The following is a 12878-nucleotide window of genomic DNA, read 5'->3' as shown; positions in this document are numbered from 1 at the left end:
GGAAAAAAACATGAATCCCTTGACATTGCAATATGTGTTTGTTTATTGCTCTTCAAAATTCCAAAATTTAAAAAAGAAAATTGAAGAAATCACCTAACCAGGTCATAAAAATGTTGTCTAACACTCAAAAACAGAATACATGGTTAAAGACAAAGAACCAGCTTATTTTTGTGTGGAGGAACGTATGCATTCCAACATGCTCAGGAGTCAGGCTTGCCCTTTAATTCCAAAATAAAATTGAAAATTGAATAAGGATGAACGTAATCGATGACGTCGACGCGTCGTCCCAGCCCTACTCTACATGTTTCACGTTTCACATAACAGCATTCACAAACAAGAATGGGAGCATTCAGAGAATGCAAACCTCCGCCTTGTGACCTTGACCTTTGACCTTGACATCTGAAAAGCTAATCAATTATTGCCATTATATTAACCAATCTCCACACAAAGTTTGATGGAAATCGGTCCATGCGTTTCTGCGTAATCCTGCTAACAAACAAACATACAGGGGCGAAAACATAACCTCCTGGCGGAGGTAACAATCATTAGCCCTTTTTAGAATAACTGAAGACCTATGCATGCATTGTTGCTAAACAAAAGTGGCACATGCACTGCGTGTAATGGACAGCAACTAGCAACTGAAAGCAAAGTGACGACCAGCATAGGAGAGCTGAGGGAGGCCCCACATGAATCCTGTTTGAACAACAGCATCAATCACACGCCAGCAGCGATCACCCGACAGCATTGATCACACGACAGCATCGATCACACGACAGCATCGATCACACGACAGCATCGATCACACGACAGCATCGATCACACAACAGCATCGATCACACAACAGCACCAATCACACAACAGTATGAATCACACGACAGCATCAATCACACGACAGCATCAATCACACAACAGCATCGATCACACAACAGCATCGATCACACAATAGCACCAATCACACAACAGCACCAATCACACAACAGCACCAATCACACAACAGCACCGATCACACAACAGCACCGATCACACAACAGCACCGATCACACAACAGCATCGATCACACAACAGCACCAATTACACAACAGCACCAATCACACAACAGCACCAATCACCTGCTTTATTGATGTGCACACACCTGCTTACCCAGAAAGCCAAAGCTACGTTAAAGCGCGCGGATTGGAGAAAAGCATTTAAGCGCTGAAGCACTGCACTTGAAATCTATGGAAGCTGCAAGGAAAGGTTCATCACGAGAGAGTGTGAAACTTAAACTTGTGTTGAACTTAAAAAAAATGGGAAAGAAACAATAAAATGAGTTTAAAAATAAAAAAATAAATACAATTCCGTGAGTTCTCTGGCAAAAACAAGAAAACGTTTCTTTTTACCAAGAGATTTCAAGTAGAGCAGAAAAAACGTAATGTAAATGATGTTTAACTCAGGGACCAGCTCAGGCCAGAGGTAAGGCTGACTGTATGCGTTTAATAGTGTTGCTTGACTTAGGGATCTGCTCAGTGCAGAGTTATGGCTGACTGTATGCGTTTATTAGTGGGCATCTGTCACGAGTCTCTTCATTCAATCACTTCCAATGTTTGTATTTTAAGGGCATCAGTGCGGAGGGAAAGAGACAAAAAACGCAAGAGATTACCCAAGAGATTATCCAGGTTTTCCTCAAGTATCTGCACTTAAAAGTCTTACAGCAAAACTACGTCCCCACGGTCTCAGAGGCCTATGTTAAGGCACTGTGCCACTGTGCTAACCCTAACCCTATGTTAAGGCACTGTGCCACTGTGCTAACCCTAACCCTATGTTAAGGCACTGAGCCACTGTGCTAGCCCTACCCCTATGTTAAGGCACTGTGCCACTGTGCTAACCCTAACCCTATGTTAAGGCACTGAGCCACTGTGCTAACCCTACCCCTATGTTAAGGCACTGTGCCACTGTGCTAACCCTAACCCTATGTTAAGGCACTGTGCTAACCCTAACCCTATGTTAAGGCACTGTGCTAACCCTAACCCTATGTTAAGGCACTATGCTAACCCTAACCTTATGTTAGTGCCACTGTGCTAACCCTACCCCTATGTGAAGGCACTGTGCTAACCCTATGTTAAGGCACTGTGCTAACCCTAACCCTATGTTAAGGCACTGTGCTAACCCTAACCCTATGTTAAGGCACTGTGCTAACCCTAACCCTATGTTAAGGCACTGTGCTAACCCTAACCCTATGTTAAGGCAATGTGCTAACCCTAACCCTATGTTAAGGCAATGTGCTAACCCTATGTTAAGGCACTGTGCTAACCCTATGTTAAGGCCACATCCCTCAGTTTCAGAGGCCTATGCTAAGGCTCTGTGCCACCTGTGCATTGTAAGAAGTGAACGCACACATAGCTGATTGGTGTGAGCGGACAGAGAACAGCTGAACCTGACTGGCAGGTTTTCCTGTTCCTGTGATGGAGTCGGTGGAGACTGGGCACAGCTGGGTATTCCCCGCCCGCGGATGCCAGGGTCACCAGTCACTCGATTCCCCTTCCTGACAGGAAATATATAACCCCGCCCCCCCAGGACCCTATATCCCCCCCCCCCTCATAAATGGTCACAACTTCATAGTGTGTGTTAAGCAGGTGAAATCGGACCATATAAAACTGTATGGAGGTCCAACCATCAACAGGAGATATTTGATATGTTGTGTCTGATAGAAGTCTACAACAGAAAGGGGCAGTGCATTAGGCCTAACAGGAAGCAAACAGCAGCGTGACACGTCGACACTCAACTGAACTCAACTGAATATTGGCCAGCAATTTTAGAGACTCAAAAAGCTGTGGTTAGGAGTCTTGCTTAGCAACGTGGCGGAGGCAGAAAAGCGGAAGAAGGTGGTATACCTGAGGTGTCTTTTTGGCTGCACCCTGGGATGTGGAATCTGTGAAAAAAAAAAAATGAAATAATGTATAAAAGAATGGAATTTAAAAAGGAAACAAAATACAAACATAACAAATGATGACACAGCTAAATAAATATGGGTAACTTAGGAGAAACGTGCAGTGGTTTTCAACAACCTACATCTCTGAACTACAGTGCAGTGTTAACAATTTCAATTTGTTTTAATTTTATTGCATTATTATAGTTAATTTCTAATATGTAGGCACTCTGAGATTCTTTGGAATGAAAAGTGCGTTAAAAATAAAATGAATTATTATTATTATTATTATTATTATTATTCTCTTGTGTTTGGCTAGGCCAAAATGATGACAGGGATATAGCCAAAACTTAGGCACTCTATACTGTCCAGTCAGTCAATACTTCCCCATCTGTTCTGCAGAATTTCTCTTTGACGTGCTTTGCATGCCCATCCCCCACACACAGAGAGCACCCCAACCACAATGATGATATGGCCGCCTTACACCCGCTGACTGTACCCGCTAACAAACACTCCACCGCCAGCCACCACAGTGTCATGGCAGTTTCATTCAACTCCACTCCAAGACTCCATGGTGACACCATGGTGAAGAATATTATTGCCTGGACACAAGTTAGTACGGAGTGGCAATGCCATCATTAGGGTTATGCCGATTAGTTCATAAGGCGTGGGAACATGGGAACTAGGCTAAATTGTGGCTTAACAATGCATGGCCTCAAGATACCGAATCTGTCATTTACTGACAACCCCAGGTGAGATCTTTAGGGGCTTGCCTTATTTCCTCAATTGGTCACACAGTAATACGTTTCCCACCAGGGTGGCTACATAAGTATGGTTTCAATAACAAACAAAGCAGAAGAGATTGATTTGCATTTGCACAACGCAACAAGGCAAGTGCCTGCTAGCAGTTGATAAGGTTCACATGTACTGGCATGTCTGTCAGTGTTGTAATGTGTTGTGATGTGCAAACAGAAACACTGAGTACTAAAGTCTGGTTGGAAGGGTAAAAGACAAAACTATTATTTCCTATCTTTATAAGTGACAAAACATTATTTATACCGGTGCAAAACGTAAACATCTTCTGTAACTCTGAGTTCTAAAGTCTGGTTGGAAGGGAAAAAGACATGCAAGTCTTACAAAACTGTTATTTCCTATCTTTATAAGTGACAAACCATTATACCGGTGCAAAACGTAAACATCTTTTGTAATAGAGATGTGCTGGTGGTATAACACTATTATGATATTTAGAACCTGTACGATATTAAGATTCTTTACATTTTACGATTCGATTAGATTCTGCGATACATTGCATTTAATTGCTGCCATGTGTCACTTTCGGTACACTGGGTCTCTCTGCAGCCATCTTAAAACAGTACGTTTGTTCTCGACTCCTGATTGCCTTTCCAATTACCGCTGTGAGGTAAGAGAAGACAAGTCGAAGGCAGTGTTTTCAAAGTAGACGCATTTACAAAAACAAACTTCAAATCATAATATTAAATAAATAAATATTGATACTTGGTGCGGCAGTATCTGTACAATATTGTGTTGAAAAATATTGTGAACACACTATCGACTGTCTTCTCCCACCTCTATTCTGTAAAGTTGCTTTTCTCCAAAGCAAACATTGTATAAAAGTGTCTACATTCTATACAAATATGATCTCCTAATGAGATCCGCGGGGAAGGCTCTTCCAGAAAGCAGGCTTAGTTACAAAAAAGTTTGTTATTAACCCTGAAATGACAGAAACTTTCCTGTTGTTTCTTCTGGGTCAGTTACGATAGTAACTGACTTAGCCTTACCTGCTTGCTGGCAGTGTTTTTTTTGTTTTCATTTTAACAAACCTTGTGTTTCTCTCCTCCCTGCTAATGGTGAACCTTATCCTCATTAAATGACAAGTAAACCTCATTACGTAAACAGGCTTGCCATAACCACAGTGTTGCTGTACATACGATCACCTTAACAGACCACACAGACACTTGCCAATGGAATCGATCCATCTTTACTCACCTAGGACCTTACAGACGCAGGTGTAGTAGAACAGGTTCAGCACGTCGGCGTAAATATCAGGCAGGTGTCGGAACGATAGCAGCCGTCGCAGCTTGGATGAGCAGGCCCGCTTCTGCAGCTGGGTCAGGTACTTCTCCTCGGTCAGCGTTGTGGGCCTGAGCTCGACCCGGTGTTCCTGCAGCACCTGGTCGATGAAGGTGCCCTGCACCTGGGGGAAGAGGCCCTCCCTCACAACCAGCATAGGGATGAAAACGCCCCCGGCCCGCATCACGTGCGGGAAGGGGCATCCCCCGCTCGCGTGGTAGCCCTTCAGCTTGCTCAGAACCTTCTGGAGCGCCAGGGAGCTCTCGCCGGCCCTCTCCCACACCTCCCGGGCCTTGACCCCCACCAGGCAGGACACTTTCTGGTGCTTGTCCGGAGGGTACAGGGTTCGGACCAACTCCATCTTGGACAACCAGCCCTGGAGCTCCTGAGGCGGGGTCTGGGTGGTGAAGGTGTAGATGAGCTTACAGAGGGACTGGTGCATCTCCATGAACTGGTGACGGGCGTGTCTGGCAAGGGACCCGTCTGGCGCGAGTTCGACAGGGGAGTGGGGGGCGGCTGGGAGGGGGTTCGGGGGATGTGGGGCAAGTGCAACCGATGTCCGCAGGGCAGGGGAGCGGGGTGAGAGGGGGTTCGGGGCATGTTGGGCCAGTGTAACCGATGTCCGCAGAGAAGGGGGGTTGGGTGAGAGGGGGTTCGGGGCATGTTGGGCCAGTGTACCCGATGTCCGCAGAGCAGGGGGGTGGGGGGCAGCTGGGAGGGGGTTTGGGGCATGTTGGGCCAGTCTGACAGTTGTCCGTAGAGCCTCAGGAAGGATAATGTTGAAGGAAGTGAGTTTAAGGCACTGAGGAGGGATGTTCTGGAGGTTGCCTCGGACAGGGTGCTTTTGGGGCAAAGGCAGCTGTTTGGGGTTGAGGGTAACTAGTGGCGATGAGGGTTTCACAGCAGGTTTGGACTCGAGGGTGGCATCTTTGGTGCTTTTATGGGAAGATGGGGTGGTGTCTGCACCGTGCTCTGGGGTCACCTCGACTTTATACTTTGTCACAGTGACCTCTGGAGAGGGGTTATCTGCCTTCAAATCTGTTTTCAGAGGGAACTTAACTTCTGCTTTACACGACCCAACATTACACGCTTTACTCTTGTCAAATTTTCTGTCGCAAAGATGATATTCTGCGGTTTCCTCTTTGTTAATAAGGTCCATTTTTTTATCCTCATTTTTTATAGTCATCGTCTCGGTTACCTCTTTGGTACCACATACAGAATCATGCAAGTCACTACCTTGCGATATCTCCGGATCCTGTTTGAGTTTACCAGGAGGAGGTTGTCTTTTGACTGGAGGTAGCACGCCAGCAGCCTCAAGGTAGAGTTTGTAAGGAGCCAAGCTAAACACCTGATTGATGACTGGCATCGGTGGAGATGCAGGTAGCTGAAAAGCTGCCGCCTCGTGGTCCAGCTCGACCTTTCGCTTTTTGGTCGTCACTTCAACCTCATACACATCCTCATCATCGCTGGATATCTTATCCCTAGTAGAGAGCAGTCTTTTAATGTCTGGTTGCACCAACATGTCCCTGTAATGCACCTTTTGGCCTAAAAAATCAGAGGGGTGCCTGTCAGAAGCACCATATTTCTCACTGACATCTGAAGGAAAGTGCGAGCCCCCCAAGTAATAACCTAGGGGCGTTTTCACACTGGCGACATCGTTTGGACTCCTATGTTCAGGTCTAAGAGGTGTGGGTGGCACTATGCTAGATAGACTATAAGACACTGGAAACCCCATTGGAGATGACCCTGGCTGCCGTGGAGATGACCCTGGCTGCCGTGGAGATGACCCTGGCTGCTTTGGTGATGACCCTGGCTGCCTTGGAGACGACCCTGGCTGCCGTGGAGATGACCCTGGCTGCCGTGGAGATGACCCTGGCTGCCGTGGAGACGACCCTGGCTGCCGTGGAGACGACCCTGGCTGCCGTGGAGATGAACCTGGCTGCCGTGGAGATGACCCCGGCTGCCCCCTATGTAAGGAGTAGTCTAGCGGATTGTCTGGGTTACAGGGAAGGGGATGTGAGGGAGGCCTCATGGGCGCGGCGTTAGGGTGCCCACCGTTTGGGTGCCCACCGTTTAAATGCATCTGGTAGGGATGGTAGGCAGGGTGGTCAAAGTTCCTTGGTGGGAAGTGGTGCCTGGGCAGGTGCATGTGGCAGTGCATAGGAGGGCTGGCGAAGACGGGCGGAATGTGTTGTTGGAGGGCACAGCGGGCAGGCGAGCTTGGGCAGGCGTCTCGTCTCCCCGGAGACGGCGAGGGAGTCCTGTCGCTGTATTTCTCCCTGACGTCTGCGTGGCGGACGGAGGCCTTCTCTGACTCCATGTGCTCCTGAGTATAGTACACCCTCGACCGCTGCGGAACCTGCACGTACCTCGGAGCATGGGAATACTCTTTGGGAGGAATCCTGTACCGAGCGAGTGCTGCCGCGTCATACATGTGCGCATGGGAAGGAGGTAGACCGGGGTAATCTCTAGGGGAGAACTGCAGGCGCTGCTGGCATGGCTCTGGCCGGATGCCAATAAACGCCGCACCGTTTGTAGGACTGCATGCATAGCTGCTGTGGCCGGCCTCCCCGTAGGTTGGCACTCTCCGGCTTAGGTGTACGTCCATACCACAGTACTCCTCGGCCGCCGCCACCTCTTTCCCAGGAGATATCTCGGCACTGGGCTCTGCATGCAAGCCTCTCTGGTCCAGCAGCATCTCCAAGTCCTTCCTGGACGAAGCGGCGTACCGAATCAGCCACTCGTCCTCGTAAACGTTTGGGGGCATCCCGTGAAGCCCCTGCTCCACGCTATAGCTGTGCCCCGCCGTGCATCGCGAGTCAGGGCAACAACAGGAGGTGTGGCCGTACAGCGGTTTGGGGATTGCCACTCCCACCGGGCTGTCGGCCTGCGAGCAGAGGTTAGCGTCCGTTAGCGACTGACGCCTCACAACAACGGGCGTGACCACGCTAGGGCTCCTACATTTGCCCCCCTGGTCCCTGTCGGGGTAATACCCTGCGTACCTCCGTTTAGCGCCAACCTCCTGCGTCGCGGGCAGGGGAGAGCCACCGGAGCCCGCTGGGGGCAACACCTTCTCTTGCCGGTAAACGATCGGGCTCTTAATTGAGCCCTCAGCGATGGCCGGGGGCATCACAGGACTCCCGCCCCTGTTGCTCCCCAGGTAGGCCAATGAGGGGCTCCACACGGACGGGGGCTCTCCACCCCTGCCCCCGCCCCCCTCCTGTCCGCAGAGGCGGTATGAATAATAGGGCCCAGCGTATTGCAAGGTCTCGCTGTGGGGGTACCTGGGGAGAGACCCTGGCATGTGGCGCCCCAGGGGAGCCCCCGCGGTCCCCAGCGAGACCCCCTCGAGCCCAAGCATCTGACTGGGGGAGGCTGAGTCCATGAAGCCCTGGGCTGGCTTGCTAGTCGTCATGGTGACTGGTAGCTGAGATGGCCTGATCATGGCAAACCTGCAAGACAAAAACAAAGAAAGAAATGTTTTAAAAAAACGAAATAAATATATTTATTTAAACTAAAAGTAGATTCCCAGGTTATGGCATCACAATGGCATGTTTTTTCACATAACACAAATGTGAAGAATGCAAAAACACCTAAAGAATGACATCAACAACGAAAAAAGCTGCCGTCAAACACCTAGAGCAGCCTTGAGGGAGAGGATAGAGTGGAGGTCAGCCGCTACTGTAAACCAACACACCAGGGTAGTCAAAGCAGGCTGTGTGTGTGTGTGTGTGTGTGTGTGTGTGTGAGAGAGAGAGTGACTGATGGCACCCACAAACCCACAGAAGATAAAGCCATTCATGGCTGCAGTCCAAAAGTGAACTTTGCCGTGAGATCCATCAAGTCCCATGAAAAATAAAAAGCCCATCTGATGCAAAGTTTATACAGTAATTACCGTATTTCATTTTTGTTTTGTATACAGTGTTATGTTTATCTCGGCTACCTTTAAAGGGTTTTCATTTGAGAACACACCAAAACTGTATATGTTGAGTTGTGGATTTTATTATAGTATTTTATTACGGTCACATTTAACGCATTTAATTTCAGATAAAACTGTTCAAGCAATGCCTTCAAATTCACAAGAAGGACTTTTTCTTTTTTTTTGCCAGTATCACTAACCTTCAAACAATTATTATTTAAGTGCTATATTGAAATTGTAGCCTTCAACTTGAAACTGATCAAGCACTACAAGGAGTATTGTAAAGAAAAAAAACTTTTTTTTACATAGACTAGGCGATGAGCTCCTGAAGATATATTCCTGTCTGTTAGCCCACAAGGAAGAAGCCGTGGCCTACTGGTAAGGGTGTTGGGCTGGGAACCGGAAGGTTGCCGGTTTCATCCCCGACCAGTAGGAAAAATGTGGGCGGGGGAAGTGGTTGAGCACAGCAGTACCATGCCCACATCCACGGCTGAGGTGCCCTTGAGCAAGGTACCTAACCCGGATCACAGCTCCCCGGGCGCTCAAAAGTAGCTCACTGCTCCGGGTTAGTGTGCTTCACTGTGTGTATCACTACCCTGGATGGGTAAAATGCAGAGATCAAATTCAGAGTCTGCGTGTGTCACTATCTCTGCCATAACATAGTCACTAGGGCTCATTACCATTCCATTTCACCAGAGGCCAGTCAGATGCTGAAGGTACAAATGTGACGGGTATGAGAACTGAACTCTTCCTCTTTTCTTAAGTAATTTCGTAAGGACTTTTCAGTCAAAAGGTTTTCACAGACATGTTTCATGCAAGCATGTACAGCCCTCATACATTTAGATGCAGGAATAAATTGCATTAATATAAAGACAGAGAACAGGTTGAAAAGGGGGACGGGGGGGTCCTCAGCTGTCACTCTTCAAATGATTCAATCAGAGTCCAGTAGTCATTCAGACACAGTCATACCGGTGGCGGTAAGCTACACCAGTAGCCACAGCTGCCCTATATTGTTGACATACTGTACAAGTTACCATGAGTGTGAAACCACAATGAACCCGGCGGCCCCCCAGACTGCCTTCAAGCTGCAGCGTGGGCTTCCACTTGGTCCTGTGACCTGAATGTTTTGAGATGAAAGGGTTGCCCGCTGGAAAGTCACTGGAAGTTAGTTCATTATTGAAAGTTCAAGGCTGCTACTCTACTAAAAGAGATGTCAAACTCTTATGGTGCTATAAGTAACGTGTGTCATACAGTTAAATAAAAGCAAAAGTTTCTTATAACATCAGTCATCGAGCCATCATTTGGCAGAGATAGCTACACCGCCTTCAAGCCGATTTGGTAAAGATAGCTACACCGCCTTCAAGCTGCAGCGTGGGCTTCCTCCTGGTCCAGCGTTTACAGGTAGGCTAGAGCATGGCGTGCTGTCTGACTGAGACAACACTAGCCTACACCACAGACTGCTTCACGCCTACCCCATGTTCCGGTAGCAGGCTGGCGCTAGACGAAGCACAGCTTCCTGTGATCTGCCAACACCAGGATGAGGGGCTAATATGCAGATCGACACACTGAAATCGCTTAAAGCAGCAATACGGAGCACTGTTTCAAAACTAGTTAGCTAACTACCTAAAAGGCATGCAAAAACCTTGCAAACACCACCAGCAGCCCAGCTGACACTGATAGAAGCTTGCCAACACACTAACTGGTTCCTTTTGGCAGTTTAGCTGGCAATGTCATGTGTGTGAAAACTTTTCTTCAATTTTTGCAGGGTGTACCAGCCCGTTACACAGAACTACATAGGGCATATCCTGGATGTCTAGTGGGGAAGACACTATCAAAATGAATTTGAGGATGGTACCAAAACTAGTTGCCTATAAAACCATATCTCAAGAAGTGTCAAATTGCTACTTTAAAGCACATCTTTCGTTTTGTTTAAGTGCATGTGTGTGGTGTTAGTTCACAATATTGTTTTGACTACTGGATGGTACACTGAATGTATTTATATCTGCACAATTCTAAACTATACTCGCCCTTCCTTTGTTTTCTTCAGTGTTTGCTCATCATCATGGTCAATTGAAACGATGCGGAAAACAGCCAGCCGTAGAAAAGACTACTGTAGACTAGTTAAGCTTGAACAAATGCAACGTCTTCAGTGTTTCCAACACAATGTAAACAAACAAGGGGAACATGTTATTAATCCATAAAGGGATTTGTGTCAATGCTTTGCTGAAAGGAGAGGACTCTTGTGCCATATTCGTCACTGAGGTGTCAAAATACATTCTCAGACATATCTGACTAAAAATCGACTCTCACTTTCATGCCCACTTTGGTGCGATGGCGGAATAAGAAACCCACAGAGGTGACATAAGGGGTTTCACATAGGACCGCCACGAGTCAAATCATGTGGCCTACTTTTTCACTTCTACGTAAACATTGGTTCATTTTTAGCAGTTCCTGCCTTTTCTGCCAGGTTCAGCATTTGATGTTTTCATCCCATGACTGCCATCAGAAGGGTGACCAACTCTGCCAATACAATACCACATAGAAAGGTATACATTGTGAGAATTCTGTGGTCCTTGTCATACTGTGTGTTTACAGATTATTTTTTTATGTATTATTAATATTGATGTTTTTTAAAGTCACAAAACATTTAGTGACCCCCCAGAACAACCATTAAACTGAAACACAATCTCACTTTCTCACACACACACACACCATGCCCACACCTTGTTCTCAGAAGCACAAAAACTACAGACACTATATAGACGCTACCCCCCTATCATTCATGCCTCCTGTCTCAACTGAACTTATATTGCAGCAGAAAAACAGGGAACATCCTTGCAACATTGCCCATGACGCAGTGACCCACAGCCTGACCGCCACTACTGGGTCAAACGCCAGCTAAGTGTAATAACTAGCAGCCAAATGGCTGTCCTCAAGGACTCGGCCTAGTTACTTGCACAAGAATAGTGCAATAATCGCTGCGAAATGCATGATTACTCAAACAGAAGAGGGATCTTTGCATATCAACCCCAGAGACTAATTATGTGTTGTATGGTTCTAATATTCTCAAGTTAATTTGAAGTTGCCATACATCCAATCATGGATGCAGCAACAACTCAATATACTGCGGTTTTTTACTGACATGAATTTAACTATAATGGTTTAATTCCATATCACATACATGGGTTAATTCCTTATCACATTTATATTTATATGTTTGTGCCTGTGTGTCCTCCAATTTAAGTCAGCATTACACAAGCAGCTTTTTTTTTTTTTTTTTTTTTACAAATAGCCGTAGTTTTTTTAATGCAATCGTCTTAATTTAAGATGACGATCAAACACAACAGTAAATGTCAGTTTCAAACACCATTTAAAAAGTTATTATTTTGTGTGCTATTCAATGGACATAAAAATAAGTACAGAGCAACAAGCAAATAGGTTATTTACATGCAACTATATATGCGCTAGGCTGGCTGCACGCAAATTATCTTATAGCTAACAACGTTTACCTCACTCAGCCAACTTTCAGACTTCTAATTCGAAGTAAGGGTCGGTCATTTACATTTTTTTGCGCCAAATTACCACGACTTTCTCGTATTGACTATTGTTTCTGCCAGTGAGGGTGGTAATAGTCATTCCAAGGTAGGACACATCACGGTCATGTCGAAACGCATGCTGATTAATTTAATGAGCATGACAATTATTAGCTAGTTTACATTAATCTCTCTACGATTGAAATACCAAACAGTCGCTAGCACGTCCTCCTCGTTTGCACGCGTAGCGTTACTCACGTGGTTTTAGGAGACGCTCGCGCTTCATGTAACGTTAATGTTCGCCATCACAACTTTGGCTGTCCAAGAACTTAACTTGTTCACAGATACATTTCTTAACAAGCCCTGGCCAACACCATAGACAGACACGTCGATATAAACATCACACAAATAATCTCACTCAGAGTTCAGT

This window comes from Sprattus sprattus, assembly GCF_963457725.1.
Source record: "Sprattus sprattus genome assembly, chromosome: 11".
Classification (NCBI taxonomy): domain Eukaryota; kingdom Metazoa; phylum Chordata; class Actinopteri; order Clupeiformes; family Clupeidae; genus Sprattus; species Sprattus sprattus.
The sequence above is the reverse complement of the archived record's forward strand: the minus strand, read 5'-3'. Positions refer to the sequence as shown.